The sequence below is a fragment of the Ornithorhynchus anatinus genome, chromosome 8 (assembly GCF_004115215.2).
Source record: "Ornithorhynchus anatinus isolate Pmale09 chromosome 8, mOrnAna1.pri.v4, whole genome shotgun sequence".
Taxonomy (NCBI): Eukaryota; Metazoa; Chordata; class Mammalia; order Monotremata; family Ornithorhynchidae; genus Ornithorhynchus; species Ornithorhynchus anatinus.
This window is the reverse complement of record NC_041735.1, coordinates 19,476,691-19,491,953: the sequence shown is the minus strand read 5'-3', so window position 1 is coordinate 19,491,953 and position 15,263 is coordinate 19,476,691. Positions and strand designations below refer to the sequence as shown.

General features: G+C 43.3%; 1 non-coding gene across 1 annotated transcript; it reads right to left on the bottom strand.

The window, feature by feature from the left end:
- Window positions 1–14,050: 14,050 nt before the first annotated feature.
- Window positions 14,051–14,186, bottom strand: LOC114814067. The gene has a single exon (XR_003761809.1). It is a non-coding gene; the product is annotated as a small nucleolar RNA SNORA7 (small nucleolar RNA).
- Between the last annotated feature and the right edge of the window lie 1,077 nt (window positions 14,187–15,263).

Sequence of the window (15,263 nt, the reverse complement as noted above, 5' to 3'; positions counted from 1 at the left end):
GGACAGGTGCATACTGAGTTCTAGTCACTATCTGAAGGTTTTACTGCCCAAATCTCAACTCAGATGAGTACAGATTTCCCCTTTGGGATAACTGATTCTTCTTTGTAGTGAATTTATGCTGTACTCTCCCAAGCACTTAGCACAGGGCTCTGCGCACAGTAAGTGCCCAGTAAGTATCACTGAATGAACAAAATCTGTATTTTGGCATTACCTTAGGTAGATGGCCATTTGCTAAGAATAAATTAAAAAATGGTATTAAGTATGTGCTATCTGCCCAACACTGTGCCGAATGCTGAGGTGTGCGCAAAATAATCAGTTTGGGCACAACCCTGTTCCATTTAGGGCTCATAGTCTAAGAGAGAAGGAGAGTAGGTATTTCATCCCCGTTTCACAGATGAGGATACCGAGGCATAGATACGTTGAGACTTGGCCAAGATCACAAAACAGATCAGTGGCCAAGGAGGCAGTGTTTTCTAATGAAAAGAGCTTGGAACTGGGCATCAGGAGACTCAGATTCTAGTTCCATCTTTGCTATTGCCTGGCACGTCACTTACTCTCTCTAAGCCTGTTTTTTTGTCTGTAAAATGTAGATTAAAACACTTTTTTAAATGTCATTTAAGTGCTTACTATGTGCCAGGCACTGTACTAAACTATGCGGTACATACAATCTAATCAGGTTGGACATAGTCCATGTCCCACATGGAGCTCTCGGTCTTTATCCCCATTTTACAGATAAGGTAACTGAGGCCCAGAGAAGTGAAGTGATTTGCCCAAGGTCACACAGCAGACAAGTGGCAGAGGCAGGATTAGAACCCAGATCCTTCTGGCTCTCAGGCCTGGGCTCTATCCACTAAGGCACACTGCTTCTCTTTGCTGTGTACTTTGCTGTATCATTTAATCCTCTGGAAAACATTCCTGGAACTCTTTTGTCCATGCTAGGAGGTGTGTCTTATTACACCCCCACTCTCTGGTAAAAGTCTTCCTTTAAGTAATTGTTGTTGCCTTAAACTACGTTTGATTTTTGCTTTGAAATATCCTCGAGCACCTCTCACCTGAATCGCTGATTTTTTGGTTTCTTTTCTTTGGTTGCCTGATAGTCAAACGTGGATGATCAGAAACAAACGAACAAAGCAGCAGCCCACTATCCACAACCCCTCATCATTAATTGTTGACACAGTACTAAAGGCTTACATTTCTGAAAATTCTCCTCCGTAATAGGGTTGCAGGGTCACTGGGCCTGAGAATTATTGGGAAGGGAAGTAACTGCCCAAGTCTAATGATTTTAAGTAAAAGAGGGCCAAAGCTGACTGCTATTGCACCAATAAACCTTGCCCATCTGCAGCACCGGGGTCAGCTACAGATGCGGCCGCCAGATTTTTCTGCCTGTATTCATGTTCGAGGCTGCCATGGATACGAGCTAAGGCAGCCAATGAACTCTCCTTGTACCCACTAAGCAAGCAACCTGGGGGGTGGGACGGTCTGTCCGCGATCTGCGGGGCCGGAGGAGGAACGAAAGAGCAGCTTTTGGAGGTTTTGGATGTAGGGAACAGCCCCCTGGCTGGTTATTGTGGCTCCCCATGATAAAGCCATGTGATCCAGGCGAAGCTCATCCGGCAAAGCCAAATAAGATTTGTATTCCCCCTCTTTCCGCTTACAGGCCCCATCTTGGGCAGGGTGCTGACCCATGGTCCTTAGGTCTCTACCAGACTAGGAATGAAACCTGGTGTCATGTATAGAAGCATTGCAACCAGAAGGAGGAAAATTCCTAAATCTTTACAGTCCCCGCCAAAGTAAGGTTTCTGTCTTCATGAGACACACGGGTTCCGCAGTTCAATCCACATGCAGAGCTCTCCTGGGTGACAACTTTCTAAAGCCCCAGGACTTCTGGATCCTAACTGTAATAATAATACCGCTATGTAAGTGTGCCAAGCTCTTTACTAAGTTCTGGGGTAGATACAGTGTACATAGAGATCAGACACAGTCCCTGACCCAAAAGTGACTCATAATCCAAATAAGAGGGAAAAGAGGTCATTCAATCCCCATCTTACAGATGAAGAAACTGAGGCACAGAGAGGTTAAGAGACTTGGCAAGGGCACTTGTTAGCAGGCAAGTGGTGGAGTCACTTTTAGAGTACAGTTCTCCTGATTCCCAGGCCCCTGCTCTTTCTACAGTGTTTCTCACATTCCTGCTTGGTACAGACAGGCCCTGGCTTGGTTTTAGGATAAGTTGGGGTAATTCCACCCTGGACCAGGCTCTTTTCCTCCAAACCCATCTTTTACTCGTCTCTGGAACCCTCAGATCACCGAGGAAAGCAGTGGCCTAGTGGAAAGAACCTAGGCCTGGGAGTCGGGGGACCTGGGTTTTAGTCGCAGCTCTGCCCCTTTCAGAGCTGTGGGTGACCTTGAGGTAAGTCACTTAATTTCTCTGGGTTTCTGTTTCCTCATCTGTAAAATGGGGATTAAATTCCTTTTCTCTCCACTTTATACTGTGAGCGCCATGCAGAACGCTGACCATGTCTTTTAGACTGTAAGCATTTGTTCAGTAAATGCCATTGATGGTGATTGTGTCCATCCTGATTATGTTATCTAATTAGTACAGCATCTGGCACATAGTGTTTAACAAATACAGTTTTTATAACTATCATCACTATTATTCTTATTAGAGCCCTCTGCAAGTTCTTCACATCCCCATTTACACTGAGGGGCATAAAGCTAAATGGACTATAGTAAAGTTTATGAGCAAAGCATTTCATTTCCTTTGAAGAACAAAGCAGCAGTGCAAATAGCTTTCAGCTTCCATGGGCAGCTTGACTTACTACTTCCCCTGGGAACCTTCCCTGTGATGTAAATGTTGGCGATTTATGAGTCTCTCCTGGGCACCTCAATGCAGTTTTTGCCACCAACATGTTGCTCTTATATTGCTGGCCACAGATTCTGTGAGAAAGTCAGTATCCTCCTGTGCCTACTTAGTGGGTTATCATTAATCCCCTGTAAACAAGGATGACAGCTCACTAATTCTAAGGGAGCAAATAAGCTTTCTAGAAGAAAGTTTGACTTCTTTCATGTTTCCAATTAGCTATTTCCTGCTAGGACCTCAGTTGAAGAGTGATCCTTTGCGCACACCCTCCCTCCTGTCTGAAACTCTCTCCCTTTACATATCTGACACACCAGTACCCTTTTCTTTTTTAAAGCGCTACTAAAATTATATCTCCTCTAGGAAGCCTTCCCTAACTTCTCATTTTCCCATCCTATTCTACCTTCCTTCTGTATTGCCTGTGCACGTGCCATCATATCTCCAGGGGTCTTTGGTACTCATCCATCTCCCCAACCCCTCGAAACCTATGTACATACCCTTATATTCTTTTGCTTCCACTCTCTCTGAAATGTAAATAATTGTCTCCCCAACTGGACTGTAACACTTCCTTGTGGGCAGGGATTGTGTTTACCAACTCTTGTACTCTCCCAATAACTTAACACAGTGTGCCGCACACATTACATGCGCTAGGTCGCTGAGATTCTGCTGCAGTATGGAGCAAATCCAAAGCAAAAGGTTAACATTAAGAGAGTGCTTTGGATGAAGCCACTGTTGAGAAGATGAAGATGTTGAAGTCTTTTATCTTCGTGAGACTAGAAAATCTAGTAACGTAAGCACAGCTGATCCAGGTATGTGGGTTTTTTCTTATCTTTGTAGGTTCATGCTTTTACTAGTGAAGTGAATTTACACCACGCCACTTTGTGGTTAATGGAAAGAACCCGGGCCTGGGAGTTAGAGGACCTGGGTTCTAATCCTGACTCTGCCAAATGCTTACTGTGTGACCTTGGGCAAGTCACTTTTTTTTTCCTGTTATCTCAGTTTCCTTAACTGCAAAATGGGGATCCAATACCTGTTCTCCCTCCTAGTTAAGACTCTGAGCCTCCACGCAGAACAGGGACTGTGTCCAACCTAATTAACTCGTATATACCCCAGTGTTTAGAACAGGGTTGGACACATAGTAAGGACTTAACAAGTACCATAAAACAAACAACCATGCTCAATAAATACCAATGATTGATTAAGCATATGAAGCAACCATCCTCATAAAAAAAAAAAAAAGGCCCAGCAAAGCTCACTGAAAGTGAGCCATCAAGTGGTATTTTCCTTTCCTAATACTGATACTATTAACATATTCAGAATCAAGACTAGTAACTAGCTAATATTAATATTTCTAATACCAGCAATAATATTATGTAATGCTAACACTAATATGTAAATATTTCTAACCATCAATCTATTTTTGAATGGTATTTAAGTGCTTATTGTGTGTCAGACACTTTGAGCCCCGGGTGAGACATGCACTGCGTCCAATCTGATGAACTTATATCTACCCCAGTACTTAGTACAAAGTCTCACTCCCCATATTAGGGAACTGAGGAACAGAAAAGTGAAGTGACTTAGCCAGGGTCACACAACAGACAAGTGGTGGAACTGGGATTAGGACCTATGGCCTTCTGACTTCAGCCCCATTCTCTATATACTAGGCCATGCTGCTTCTCTTATTTATTGACTGCTTATTGAATGCAGAGTATTGTACTAAGATTTGATCGTCACATTCCTTGCTCACAAGAAGCTTACAGTCTAGCCAGGGAGACAGACATAGATATTCATACCCATGGAGGTGGACATGGCAGAAAAGATTAAACAGCAGTCTATTCCACACTGCATGCTTTTAACAAAATTCCTTAGCTCACTGCCAAGACCAGTTTCTCTTATCCAGGCTGTCTCTAGAAGATCTAATGTTCACAAATCCTTTTCTTCTGAAGGCTGTTAGGATTTAATTTAGGGTCCTCAGTAACTAGGTCAATTAACTAGTCTATCAGAAAGTGCAAAAATTCACCTCCAAAAAGGGCTGACTCGCCTGGGGCGATTAACTGACCACCCCCCTGGGTTCTTAGTCTCTGTCTTGTGAATTTGAGGTGAACACTGACAGAGAACCAAACTAAAAACGTTTTATATGTTATCTAAAATGAACCCCTCCCCTCCTCCCTCACTCCAGCAGTGAGCAATACACAGTTGGAGCCAATTGGCCACTCAATAGGCCCAGCAGGAGCCCAAGGGATCTCAAAAGGCAGGGCAGAGGGAGGTTGCTTGTGTCTTGCTCTCTTGAAAAAGGGGCGAAACTGGAAAGAAACTCCTCTTGGCTCAGAATTCATTCTCAATTTTAAGTATCTATCTTTCAGACTAGGAAATGTCTGTAGACCAGCATCAAAAGTGGAGAACTGCCTAGAGATGCATAGTGAAATGCCTTGAGACCCTGGAACAGAAGAGAAAATTAAAAGGATGAAAAAAATGGTGAAAAGGGACAGCAATTTACCCCCAAGGTCAAGAAAAAGAACCAGATGCCAACTGCAAAGATGGTCTTGTGAATGTGAGGGTGAGGTATAGAGATTCCTTATTTTAGGGGTGCACAGAGGCAGCAAAAAGAGCCAAAGCCTGGGAATCAGAAGACCCAGGTTGCCATCCTAGCTCACCTTTGCCTACCATGTGTCACGTTGTAAGTCACTTAACTTTTCCTGTGCTCAATTTTCCTATCTGTAAAAGGGGGATAATCTGTCTTCCCTTCCACTTAGACTATGAACTTCAGAGGAGAAAGGACCTGTGCCTAATCTGATGATTAATATTATTTATTGAGCACTTACTACGTGCAGAGCACTGTACTTAGAACACAATACAACAGAATTGTCAGACACATTCCCTGCTCACTATGAGCATTTAGTTTATCTTGTATCAACCCTAGTACTTAGCACAGTGCTAGATTCATAGTAAGTTCTTAATAAAAATGCCATTATTTCAAAAAACATTGGCGGAAACTTGATCACCTGTCTTCATCAATAAACCATATTAACTGAACACCTGTTGCATGCAGAGCACTTTATGAAGTGTTTGGGCAAGTATGATAGAATAGGACCAAAGGCATCTCAAAGAGCGTAGAGTGGAAAGGGGAGAACTGACAGAAGATGAGAACATTTTTTCCAAAGTTATACTGCTGTTTTAAACTTGTGAATCTCCTATTTCAAAGGGTTTGTCTGTTTTATCAACAATCTATGCTTCCCTGCTAATTGCTCCCAATTTTGTACTGGACCGCCTGCTGAGTGTAGCATCACACATCTTGATTATTATCCAAATGGGTATTTAATGCTAATAATGTTGCCGTGGCAACACAGACATTTAAAAACAAGATTCTTCTATTTTTCATTTCCTGCTAGTGAACTTTGCCCTTGCTCTTATTTTCACTTAACCGAGCAGAAACATTTTAAAGCAAAGGGCAGATTGAAAAGGGATACACTAAAGTGTCTGAGCCTCAGAAAGATTCCCTCTTGTCTGATCTCACTTTTCTCATCTTAATTGTCTCTCTCTTCAATAATAGAATTAAAAAAAAAGCAACAGGCCTGATTGGGGCTTGCTGTGACCCAGCTGGGTACATGTAGGTGATTCCTTCAGCTCCACTATATCACCATCCCTGGTCTAGATTTATTCATATGGATCTGAAGATGCTATCAAACAGGTGAAGTCAAGCCCCAGAGGAAGATATTTGAATAAGTGTGTTTCACTTCAGCCACCAAAGCATAAAGCCTCCTTCCCAATCTGAAAATGCATGACCCATCTGACTCTTGACTTCTGAGTGTTCTGAGTGTCCTGAATGACTTCCACGGTGGAAGGTTCCTCCTCCCTCATCCCAGTCTGAACCAGGACATCTCAGAGGGCTCCCCAGAGTGAGGTAAGTAGCATGGCCTAGTAGAAAGAGCATGGACTGACATTCAGAGAACCTGGGTTCTATTCCTGCCTTGGCCACCTGCCTGCTGTGTGACCTTGGGCAAGTCACTTTAATTTCCCGGTCCCTCAGTTCCCTCACCTGTAAAATGATTCAATATCCATCCTCTCTCTCACTTACTCTGTGCTCCTCATTTAGGACAGGAAGAGGGTCTGACTTGGATATCGTGTATATACCCCAGGGCTTAGTAGAGTGTTTGGCTCATAGCAAATGCTTACCAAATATTATTATGGCTTGGGTTGTTATTGTTGTTATCCTTTCCTTCTTAGCTTGGGTCAGCCAAGAACAGCAACAACACCTTTTTGCCCACTGATTGACTGGTGATTACTTTTATCATATTTAATAATAATAATAATAATAATAATGTTGGTATTTGTTAAGCGCTTACTATGTGCAGAGCACTGTTCTAAGAGCTGGGGTAGATAATCAAGTTGTCCCACGTGAGGCTCACAGTCTTAATCCCCATTTTACAGATGATAGGCACAGAGAAGTGAAGTGACTTGCCCACAGTCACACAGCTGACTAGAGGCGGAGCTGGGATTCGAACCCATGACCTCTGACTCCCAAGCCCGGGCTCATTCCGCTGAGCCACGCTGCTTCTCTATCCCCAGACAAAATTCACTGAATGATAAGTTCCCCTGCATTGCCCAGCCAAGCAGATGGGCCATTTCCTGACTTCATTAACCTTCAAAATCCTCTCAGACCAATACAACAATATAATCTGTTGGATATGATTCCGGTTGGACCTTGTGTGGTTACACATTACCAGTTTCATGAGTCTTTTTGTCTTATCACCCTTCAATCTGAAATGTGGTGGCGTCCCCACATAACACCTGACCTTGCTTGAATCTGCTCTTCATTCCCAGATTTATAGCCCAGACCAATCGGGGACAAGGACAAATAGTTCCAGGCCACATCCTAGGGAAATTCTGTAGCGGCAGACCTGGCAGACCTTAGCTAGGAGAGAGAAAATAGAGAAATTATGTTTTTGGCATCAAATGATGGCTTTATTGTAGGTGAAAGGGATGGAGGATTTTAGGGGATTGGAAGCAGTGCTCGTCAAAAGCAACATGTCCTAGTGGAAAGGACATGGGACAGGGAGGGAGTCAGATGAGCTGTGGTCTAGTTCTAGTTCTGCCAATAGCCCGCTGTGTGACTTGGGGAAATTATTTAACCTCTCTGCACCTCAGTTGCTGTCAAATGGGTAAAGATACCTGCTGTTTCTACCTCTTGAATTATGAGCCTTGTAAGGGACACATACTGCACCTGATTATCTTACACTTATGTGAGTGATGAGTAAAGAGCTTGGTACATGTGGGAAAATCTTAGTATAATAGAATTAATAATTATGAATTATTATTAAGTCCCATATTTCTGGAAATGGGTGTGACCCGTGCTGGGAGATGTAATTTTCTGGCTAAGCTGTAGCACTGGTCCCATAAGTGCAGGTTAAAGTAGCTCTATTTGTAAGGCCTATGTTCCTTATGAGCCGCCTGGTTCACCAGCTAATATTGTCTGCAGGTACATGGGTAGACTTCTGGGGAATCTGCATACTTTAGCAGGCTGACCAGACTTCTCCTCTAGTCTGTAAGCTCGTTGTGGGCAGGGAATGTATCTGTTATATTGGTGTACTCTCCCAAGTGCTTAGTACAATGATCTGCACACGGTAAATCTCAATAAATGTGACTGACTGATGGACTAGCAGTCGTTTCGGCTGAGAGTCTTGTTCATTCAATTCATTGAATTGTATTTATTGAGCGCTTACTATGTGCAGAGTACTGTACTAAGCGCTTGGAATGGACAATTCAGCAACAGAGACAATCCCTGCCCAACGACGGGCTCACAGTCACGTATAAACAAAACAAAATGGATCAAAAACTTCCTCTGCTAGGAGAGCGTTAGAGAAGCAGCACGGCGTAGTGGAAAGAGCAAGGGCTTTGGAGTCGGGTCAGGGGACATAGGTTTTGGGTTCTAATCCCCTTATCAGCTGTGTAACTTTTGGCAGGTCACTTAACTTCTCTGTGCCTCAGTAACCTCATCTGTAAAATGGGGATTAAGACTGTGAGCCTCACGTGAGACAACCTGATTGCCTTGTATCTCCCCCAGTGCTTAGAGTAGTGCTTGGCACATAGCAAGTACTTAATAAATACCTTCATTATCGTTATTATTATTATTCCCACCTTCAGCTGGTGGGCTGCTTGACTGCAAGCATACTCTCAAACTCATTGTAAACAGGGACCAAGTATCTTCTACTCTCTCAAACATTTAGTACAGTGCTCTGCAAACAGTGCTTAGTGAATACCACTAATTATGGTGGCCTCTGCTGGCAATTACTGAGCACAATTTGACCCCTTGGGAGATGCACAAGTTTATGGCTTTTTAAAAAATGATCTGGCATAATTAGCTTTACCAAAACATTGCCCCCCTGCATCTCTGCCTCATGTTTTCACACCTTGCCTCCTAAGCAGGACAAACTGAGCCAGAAGCTAGAGAACTAGAGGGGGAGAATCAATCAATCTACTGTGTTTACTGAGCTCTTTCTGTGAAGGGAGCACTGTGCTAAGAAATTGGGAGAATACAACGTAACCAAATGGTTAGACCTGTTCCCTGGCCACAAGGAACTTGCAGTCAGAAGGAAAAGCCTGGTGTTCTTTGGCTTCTGAGGCTCCAAGAGAAACAGGTGGGGACTGTGCTCACAAGGACCTTGTGCTCTCATGCTTCGGTGAAATAGGGAACAGAGAAAGGAAAGAAGGAGGGACCAATTGAAGGACTAGGAATCAATAAAAAAATTTTCATGTTCTAGTGGGTACAGTAACATTTTAGTTCTAATAATAATTATGGGACTATGTGCTGAGCACTGTTCTAAGCACTGAGGTAGATAAGGGCAATCAGATTGTCCCACGTGGGGCTCACATTTTTTAATCCCCATTTTTACAGATGGGGTAACTGAGGCACAGAGAAGTTAAGTGTCTTGCCCAAGGTCACACAGCAGACAAGTGGCAGAGGTGGGATTCGAACCCATGACCTCTGACTCCCGGGCCCATGTTCTTTCCATTAGGCCACCCTAGCAATAATTGTTGATAACTGTAGTATTTAAGTAGTTATTACTGGTCAAGCACTGTACTAAGCACTGAAGTAGATATAAGATAATCAGGTTGGACACACTCCCTGTCCCTCTTGGGGCTCACAGTTCAAGTAGGAGGGAGAAGAGGCATTTAACCTCCATTTTTCAGATGAGGAAACTGAAGCACAGAAATATTAAAGCAGTCTGCCCAAGATCACATAGGAGGTAAGTAGGTACAAATTAATTTAAAAAAATCCCTCAGCTTGATTGGTCAGTGCGTCAGGGCATAAATTTGCATCACCCACCTCATTAGTGTTCTTGGAACATACTGATCACTTCAGATTGGCTTTGTGTCTGCATTCAAGTTCTTTCTTCAAATGATATTATGGAGTGTTTATGAGTAAGTATTCCCAATGGTAGAAGTTTTTGGATGTTAGCATACAGACAGCTGCTTGTCTTTCGGTGTTTATGACAGTTGCCAAAGGCTGTTTACTCAGATAAATTTACTTTGTTTTGTTGCTGTTATTTTCAGTTATATTTCACCATTGCAGTAAACTAGAGACTCTTTTGGTTGAATATCTGCTCTAAGTGTCCTGAAACGTATGCTAGGGCTTTGTAAGTGTTAAGCAAAGGTAATTATGTACTGGATCTCCATTTTATAGATGAGGGAACTGAGGCACAGAGACATCAAGTGACTTGCCCCAAAGTCACACAGCAGGCAAACACAGAGTCAAGTTTAAAACTGAGGTCCTCTGACTCCCTGGCTTATGGTCTTTTCCACTAGGCCACAGATTTGTTCCCAGGAAATAATTCTTTGTCCCACCAAATCTAGCTTCCAAATTGGTATCACTGTTGTGTGATTTCTTAGCCTTCCAAACATATTGGCTATCTCAGATTACTTGAAAAGCAAAAAATTCCTTAATTATGTCTACTTTTTTGTCGATACCTATGAAAGATATAAAACCTACATCTGTCACAAGAACATAACACCTACTGAAGCCTGGTCTCCAGACCCCTGCTGCTGTTAAAACCTACCTGTTAACATTTATTGAGAACTTAGTATGGTGGGCAACAGCTGAGAATGATTTTTGCCAACAATCTGAATTAAAATTACTGATCATAAGAGTTGGAGAGGAAGTATTCTGATGGATGAGGGGAGGGAAGGCAACTCTGTTACCTCTTGTAAGAATGTTCTCAAGCACTTAATGGACTGCACTGAGTAGGAACAGAGTTTTGGATTATTATTTTTGGCTCTTAGATGTTGCAGAGTTCCTTAAAGTTCCTGAATCATAGCTCTTGTAAACTGATTCTTCAGAAGACAGATGAGAGGCTTGCAAAATAAATTGAGAAAATTAAGAACTGATCATATTCCTCCATTGAACTCCCTCTGGACTGTAAATTCATTAAGGGCAGGGAAGATGAATATGTCAGTTTATTGTTATATTATACTCTCCCAATGTTTAGTACAGTGCTTTGAACATTGTGCTCAATAAATACAACTTACTGAATAAATGAATTCTGTTTTACTGTACCCTTCCAAACAGTACAGGGCTTTTGCACATAGTAAGCAGTCAATAAATGCTATTGATTGATTTCCAGAGGTTAAATGACTTCTCATATTTGTAACTTGAAATGACAACTGGAGAAAGTATGATGTAATTTATTTCAGTATTTTTTTTATTGTTTGGTTTGCAGAAACTAGAGATTAATTACCTAGTTGCAAGAGTACAACAAATATACCTTTAATGGAACTCCCATTCCCATCCTCTGAGAACTTTAAAACTTTTTGAGAGATTCAGTTACTTCATCTCAAAGCTGCCTGGCCTAGTGGCCTGGGAGTTAGACCTGGGTTCTAATCTCTGTTCTGCAGCGTGGCTCACTGGAAAGAGCATGGGCTTTGGAGTCAGATCATGGGTTCGAATCCCGGCTCTGCCACTTGTCAGCTGTGTGACTTTGGGCAAGTCACTTAACTTCTCTGTGCCTCAGTTACCTCATCTGTAAAATGGGGATTAAGACTGTGAGCCCCACGGGGGACAACCTGATTCCCTTGTGTCTACCCCAGCGCTTAGAACAGTGCTCTGCACATAGTAAGCGCTTAACAAATACCAACATTATTATTCTGCCACTTGTCTACTGCCTGACCTTGGGTAAATCATTTAACCTCTCTGAACCTCAGTTTCCTCATCTGAAACCAGGGAGGGCAGGGAATGGGTCTGCCAACTCTAATGTGCTCTTCAAAGTGCTCATTACAGTTCTCTGGCACAGAGTAAGCATTCTATAATGAAATTTGCTTAAATTGGAGATTAAATGCCTTTTTCCTTCTCCTTAGTCTGTGCGCTCCATGAAGGATAGGTACTATTTCGATTTGCTTTGTAACTCCCTCAGTGGTTGATGCATAGTAAATGCTTAACGAATTTATTAGTATTGTTATTCAGTCTTGCTAGAATCAGAAAAAAATATCCTCCCAGTGTGTTCCCCGAAAAGTGCCATAGAAAGGTCTTAGGTAGGACAGGTGATGTATTCAGCAGCAGTCATCAAAGGCGAGAAGTTCTTCCAATTTCATTTGACAGTTTCATCAATGAAGATTCAGTCACCAACATTCCATAGGCAATTGTATGTAGAAGCCGAACTGTTCTTTAGCAAACAGAAGGTCAAATAACTTGAAGGTAAACCCCCGGAGGGTCGGGGGGAGCCGGTGTCAGATAATGCATTGTATTTATTGGGCGGTTTCTCTTTGGCCCACATCTGTCTTTCAGTTAGATTAAAAGAGAATTCTTCCACTTCTGAGAGAAAGTGGATTCCAATTGGCCCCTCTCTCTTTGTTTTTCCACTACTCTCCAGTTGTTTTTTGCGGAGCACACATCAAAGGAGTAGACAACAAAGGGGCTTGGTTTCTGCCTGGAAAAGACAAGACCTCTCCCTACAGCCAGATGGACTGCCCGAAGTCCCCGGCCCAGGGCCAGCCCGTGGACTAGACCTCAGGCCTCTCTTCCAGAGGATTCCATGTCCTGGCAGCCCCCTGGCCTAACCCTAGTCAGCTCTCCTTCAGAGACACCATGTGACTTACCCTTTAAAAAAAAAAAAATCCCAGTTTCGACCCCTGCTGTTTCTCTTTTCTATAGCCCATTCCTGCCAGTGAGGAAGAGGGACAGAACAGAGCAGGAGAAAGGACAATTTAAGGCAATCCCCGCTGAGACTTTCAAAACCTGCATAGGAGCTGGGTTTCAGTCCTCCACTCCATGGAAAACTGGCGGCTAATGAGCTAGGTACAGTAAAACCGTTAGCTTGAAATTTAGGGGTTCCAAAACAATTAGAATGAATAGGGCTGGAGTTACCCAATTTTCTCATTTTACCTGCGGGAGAGCTGAGCACTTTATGGGGCTGCCTGATGGAACAAAGACTCTCAATGATCAGTACCTATCAATAGGGCCCAGAGGAGGGGGGTGACTCATTAAAAAGGTGACTGTCAACCTATTCCTCTCCTCTCCTGGGAGTCGGTGGACTGGTTCACAGGTGGGATTTGGCTTTGGACTGATTGACAGCACTTTTCCATCTTTTCAGAGTTATTTTACAAAGCCATCTGACTTCCTCCTATTAGTCATACTTTGAATTAAATAATATAAATGGGGAAAACTGGTATCTAGTCTGCTGGGGAATAGCAGTGGCTTTTGAGCTGCTCTTTAAAAGTGACAGGGTTTTCATTCTACTTGACAAGGAAAATAATCCAAGTCGGTGTCCTTAGTGCCTGGAGTGACTGCCAATATGACATTAGTTGGTTCTGGGCCAGTGTCCAGGTGGGAGGGTTGGAAGCCAAAAACATGATAACTGTTTGATCTGTTACGCTGAGACAGCCCATCCTCAGCATACCGTCAGTACCCCATCTCCATTTAAAACTATCTTTCTCTGCACTGTTGGTACTTCATTCTTTATCTATCCCAGCACTTGATACAACCTTGTCTTATGCCGTCGAGTAGTTTCTGACCCACGGCGACACCACTGACGCATCTCTCCGAGAATGCCCCGCTCTCCATCTGCAATCATTCCGGTAGTGTAACCATAGAGTTTTTGTAGTACAAATATGGAAGTGGCTTACCGTTGTTGCCTTCCACGCAGTAAACTCGAGCCTCTGCCCTCGACTCTCTCCCGTGCCGCTGCTGCCCGGCACGGGTGAGTTTTGACCGGTAGCAGATTGCCTTCCACCCGCTAGCCGCTGCCCAAGCTAGGAGTGGAATGAATAGGCCTCTGCTTGACTCTCCCTCCCGTAGCCGAGACTGGTAGTACTGGAAACTCTCCAGGTGCGACCCTGAGAGGGGACGCTTAGTACAGTACTTGGTGCCTTTAAAGTAGTCAACAAATGTTACCGTACTTATTATTACTATTGATGTGGTGAAGCTGGGAATCTCCAGACTTAAATGTGGCCCTTGGAAGCCGAATATTTTTCAATTTAGGTTTAATCTTTCCCTCATTGTTTCACTCAGTTCTCCTACTCTGTTCCTGATGAACTTCAAGGAAAGCATGCACAATAGCTTTGGCGTTGCCCGTGTGCACACAGCCGTATCTTCTAGCGTCGCAACACTCTTCAGATAGAGGCATGTTGTGTTGGAAGAACAATCCCTAATTCCCTAACAGGGTTCTAATCCCAATGCATAGTAGAAACTTGCATTATGGAAAAATTGAGCACTTGGTAAGTGCTCGCATATAGTAAGTACTTATAAATACCACTGATTGGTAACTGAGTGGATTTGAGTTTGGGTACCTCTCAGTAGAGAGGTAGTCACAATTTCATTTCATTAGTAGGGGTTTCTCTAGCCAATTCCCCGAGACTTCTGAGAGATGACTGGATTGTTAGTGGATGCTGAGGACTACTCACCAGTCGAGTAAGGGGAATCAATTTCCTCCTTGAAACTTCCAACTCTCAGCCTGATTATTTGGTTTATGTGAAGAAACAGCCCTGGCTGTGGGCCTGGCGCATATCTCCTCAGTTGGAGCAGAAGATGGGCAAAGAGTGATCAGAAGAGGGAAAGCAGAAAAGAGTAGAGTTAGAGATTTAATCCTGAGTAGGTGTTTTGCTCCCGGAGTAGGGCTTCTCACATCCTGAGCAAAATTGTGTTTGCAGGGGTGGGCAATTACAGAGAAGTAGCACGGTGTAGTGGATAGGGCTTGGGAGTCAGAAGGTCATGGGTTCTAATCCCGGCTCCACCACTTGTCTGTATGATCTTGGGCAAGTCACTTCACTTCTCTGGGCCTCAGTTAACTCATCTGTTAAATGGGGATTGAGACTATGAGACCCAAATGGGACAGGGATTGTGTCCGAGTCCATTTGCTTGTATCCACACAGTACATAGTACAGTGCCTGGAACATAGTATACTTTGAAAAAATACCACAGTTA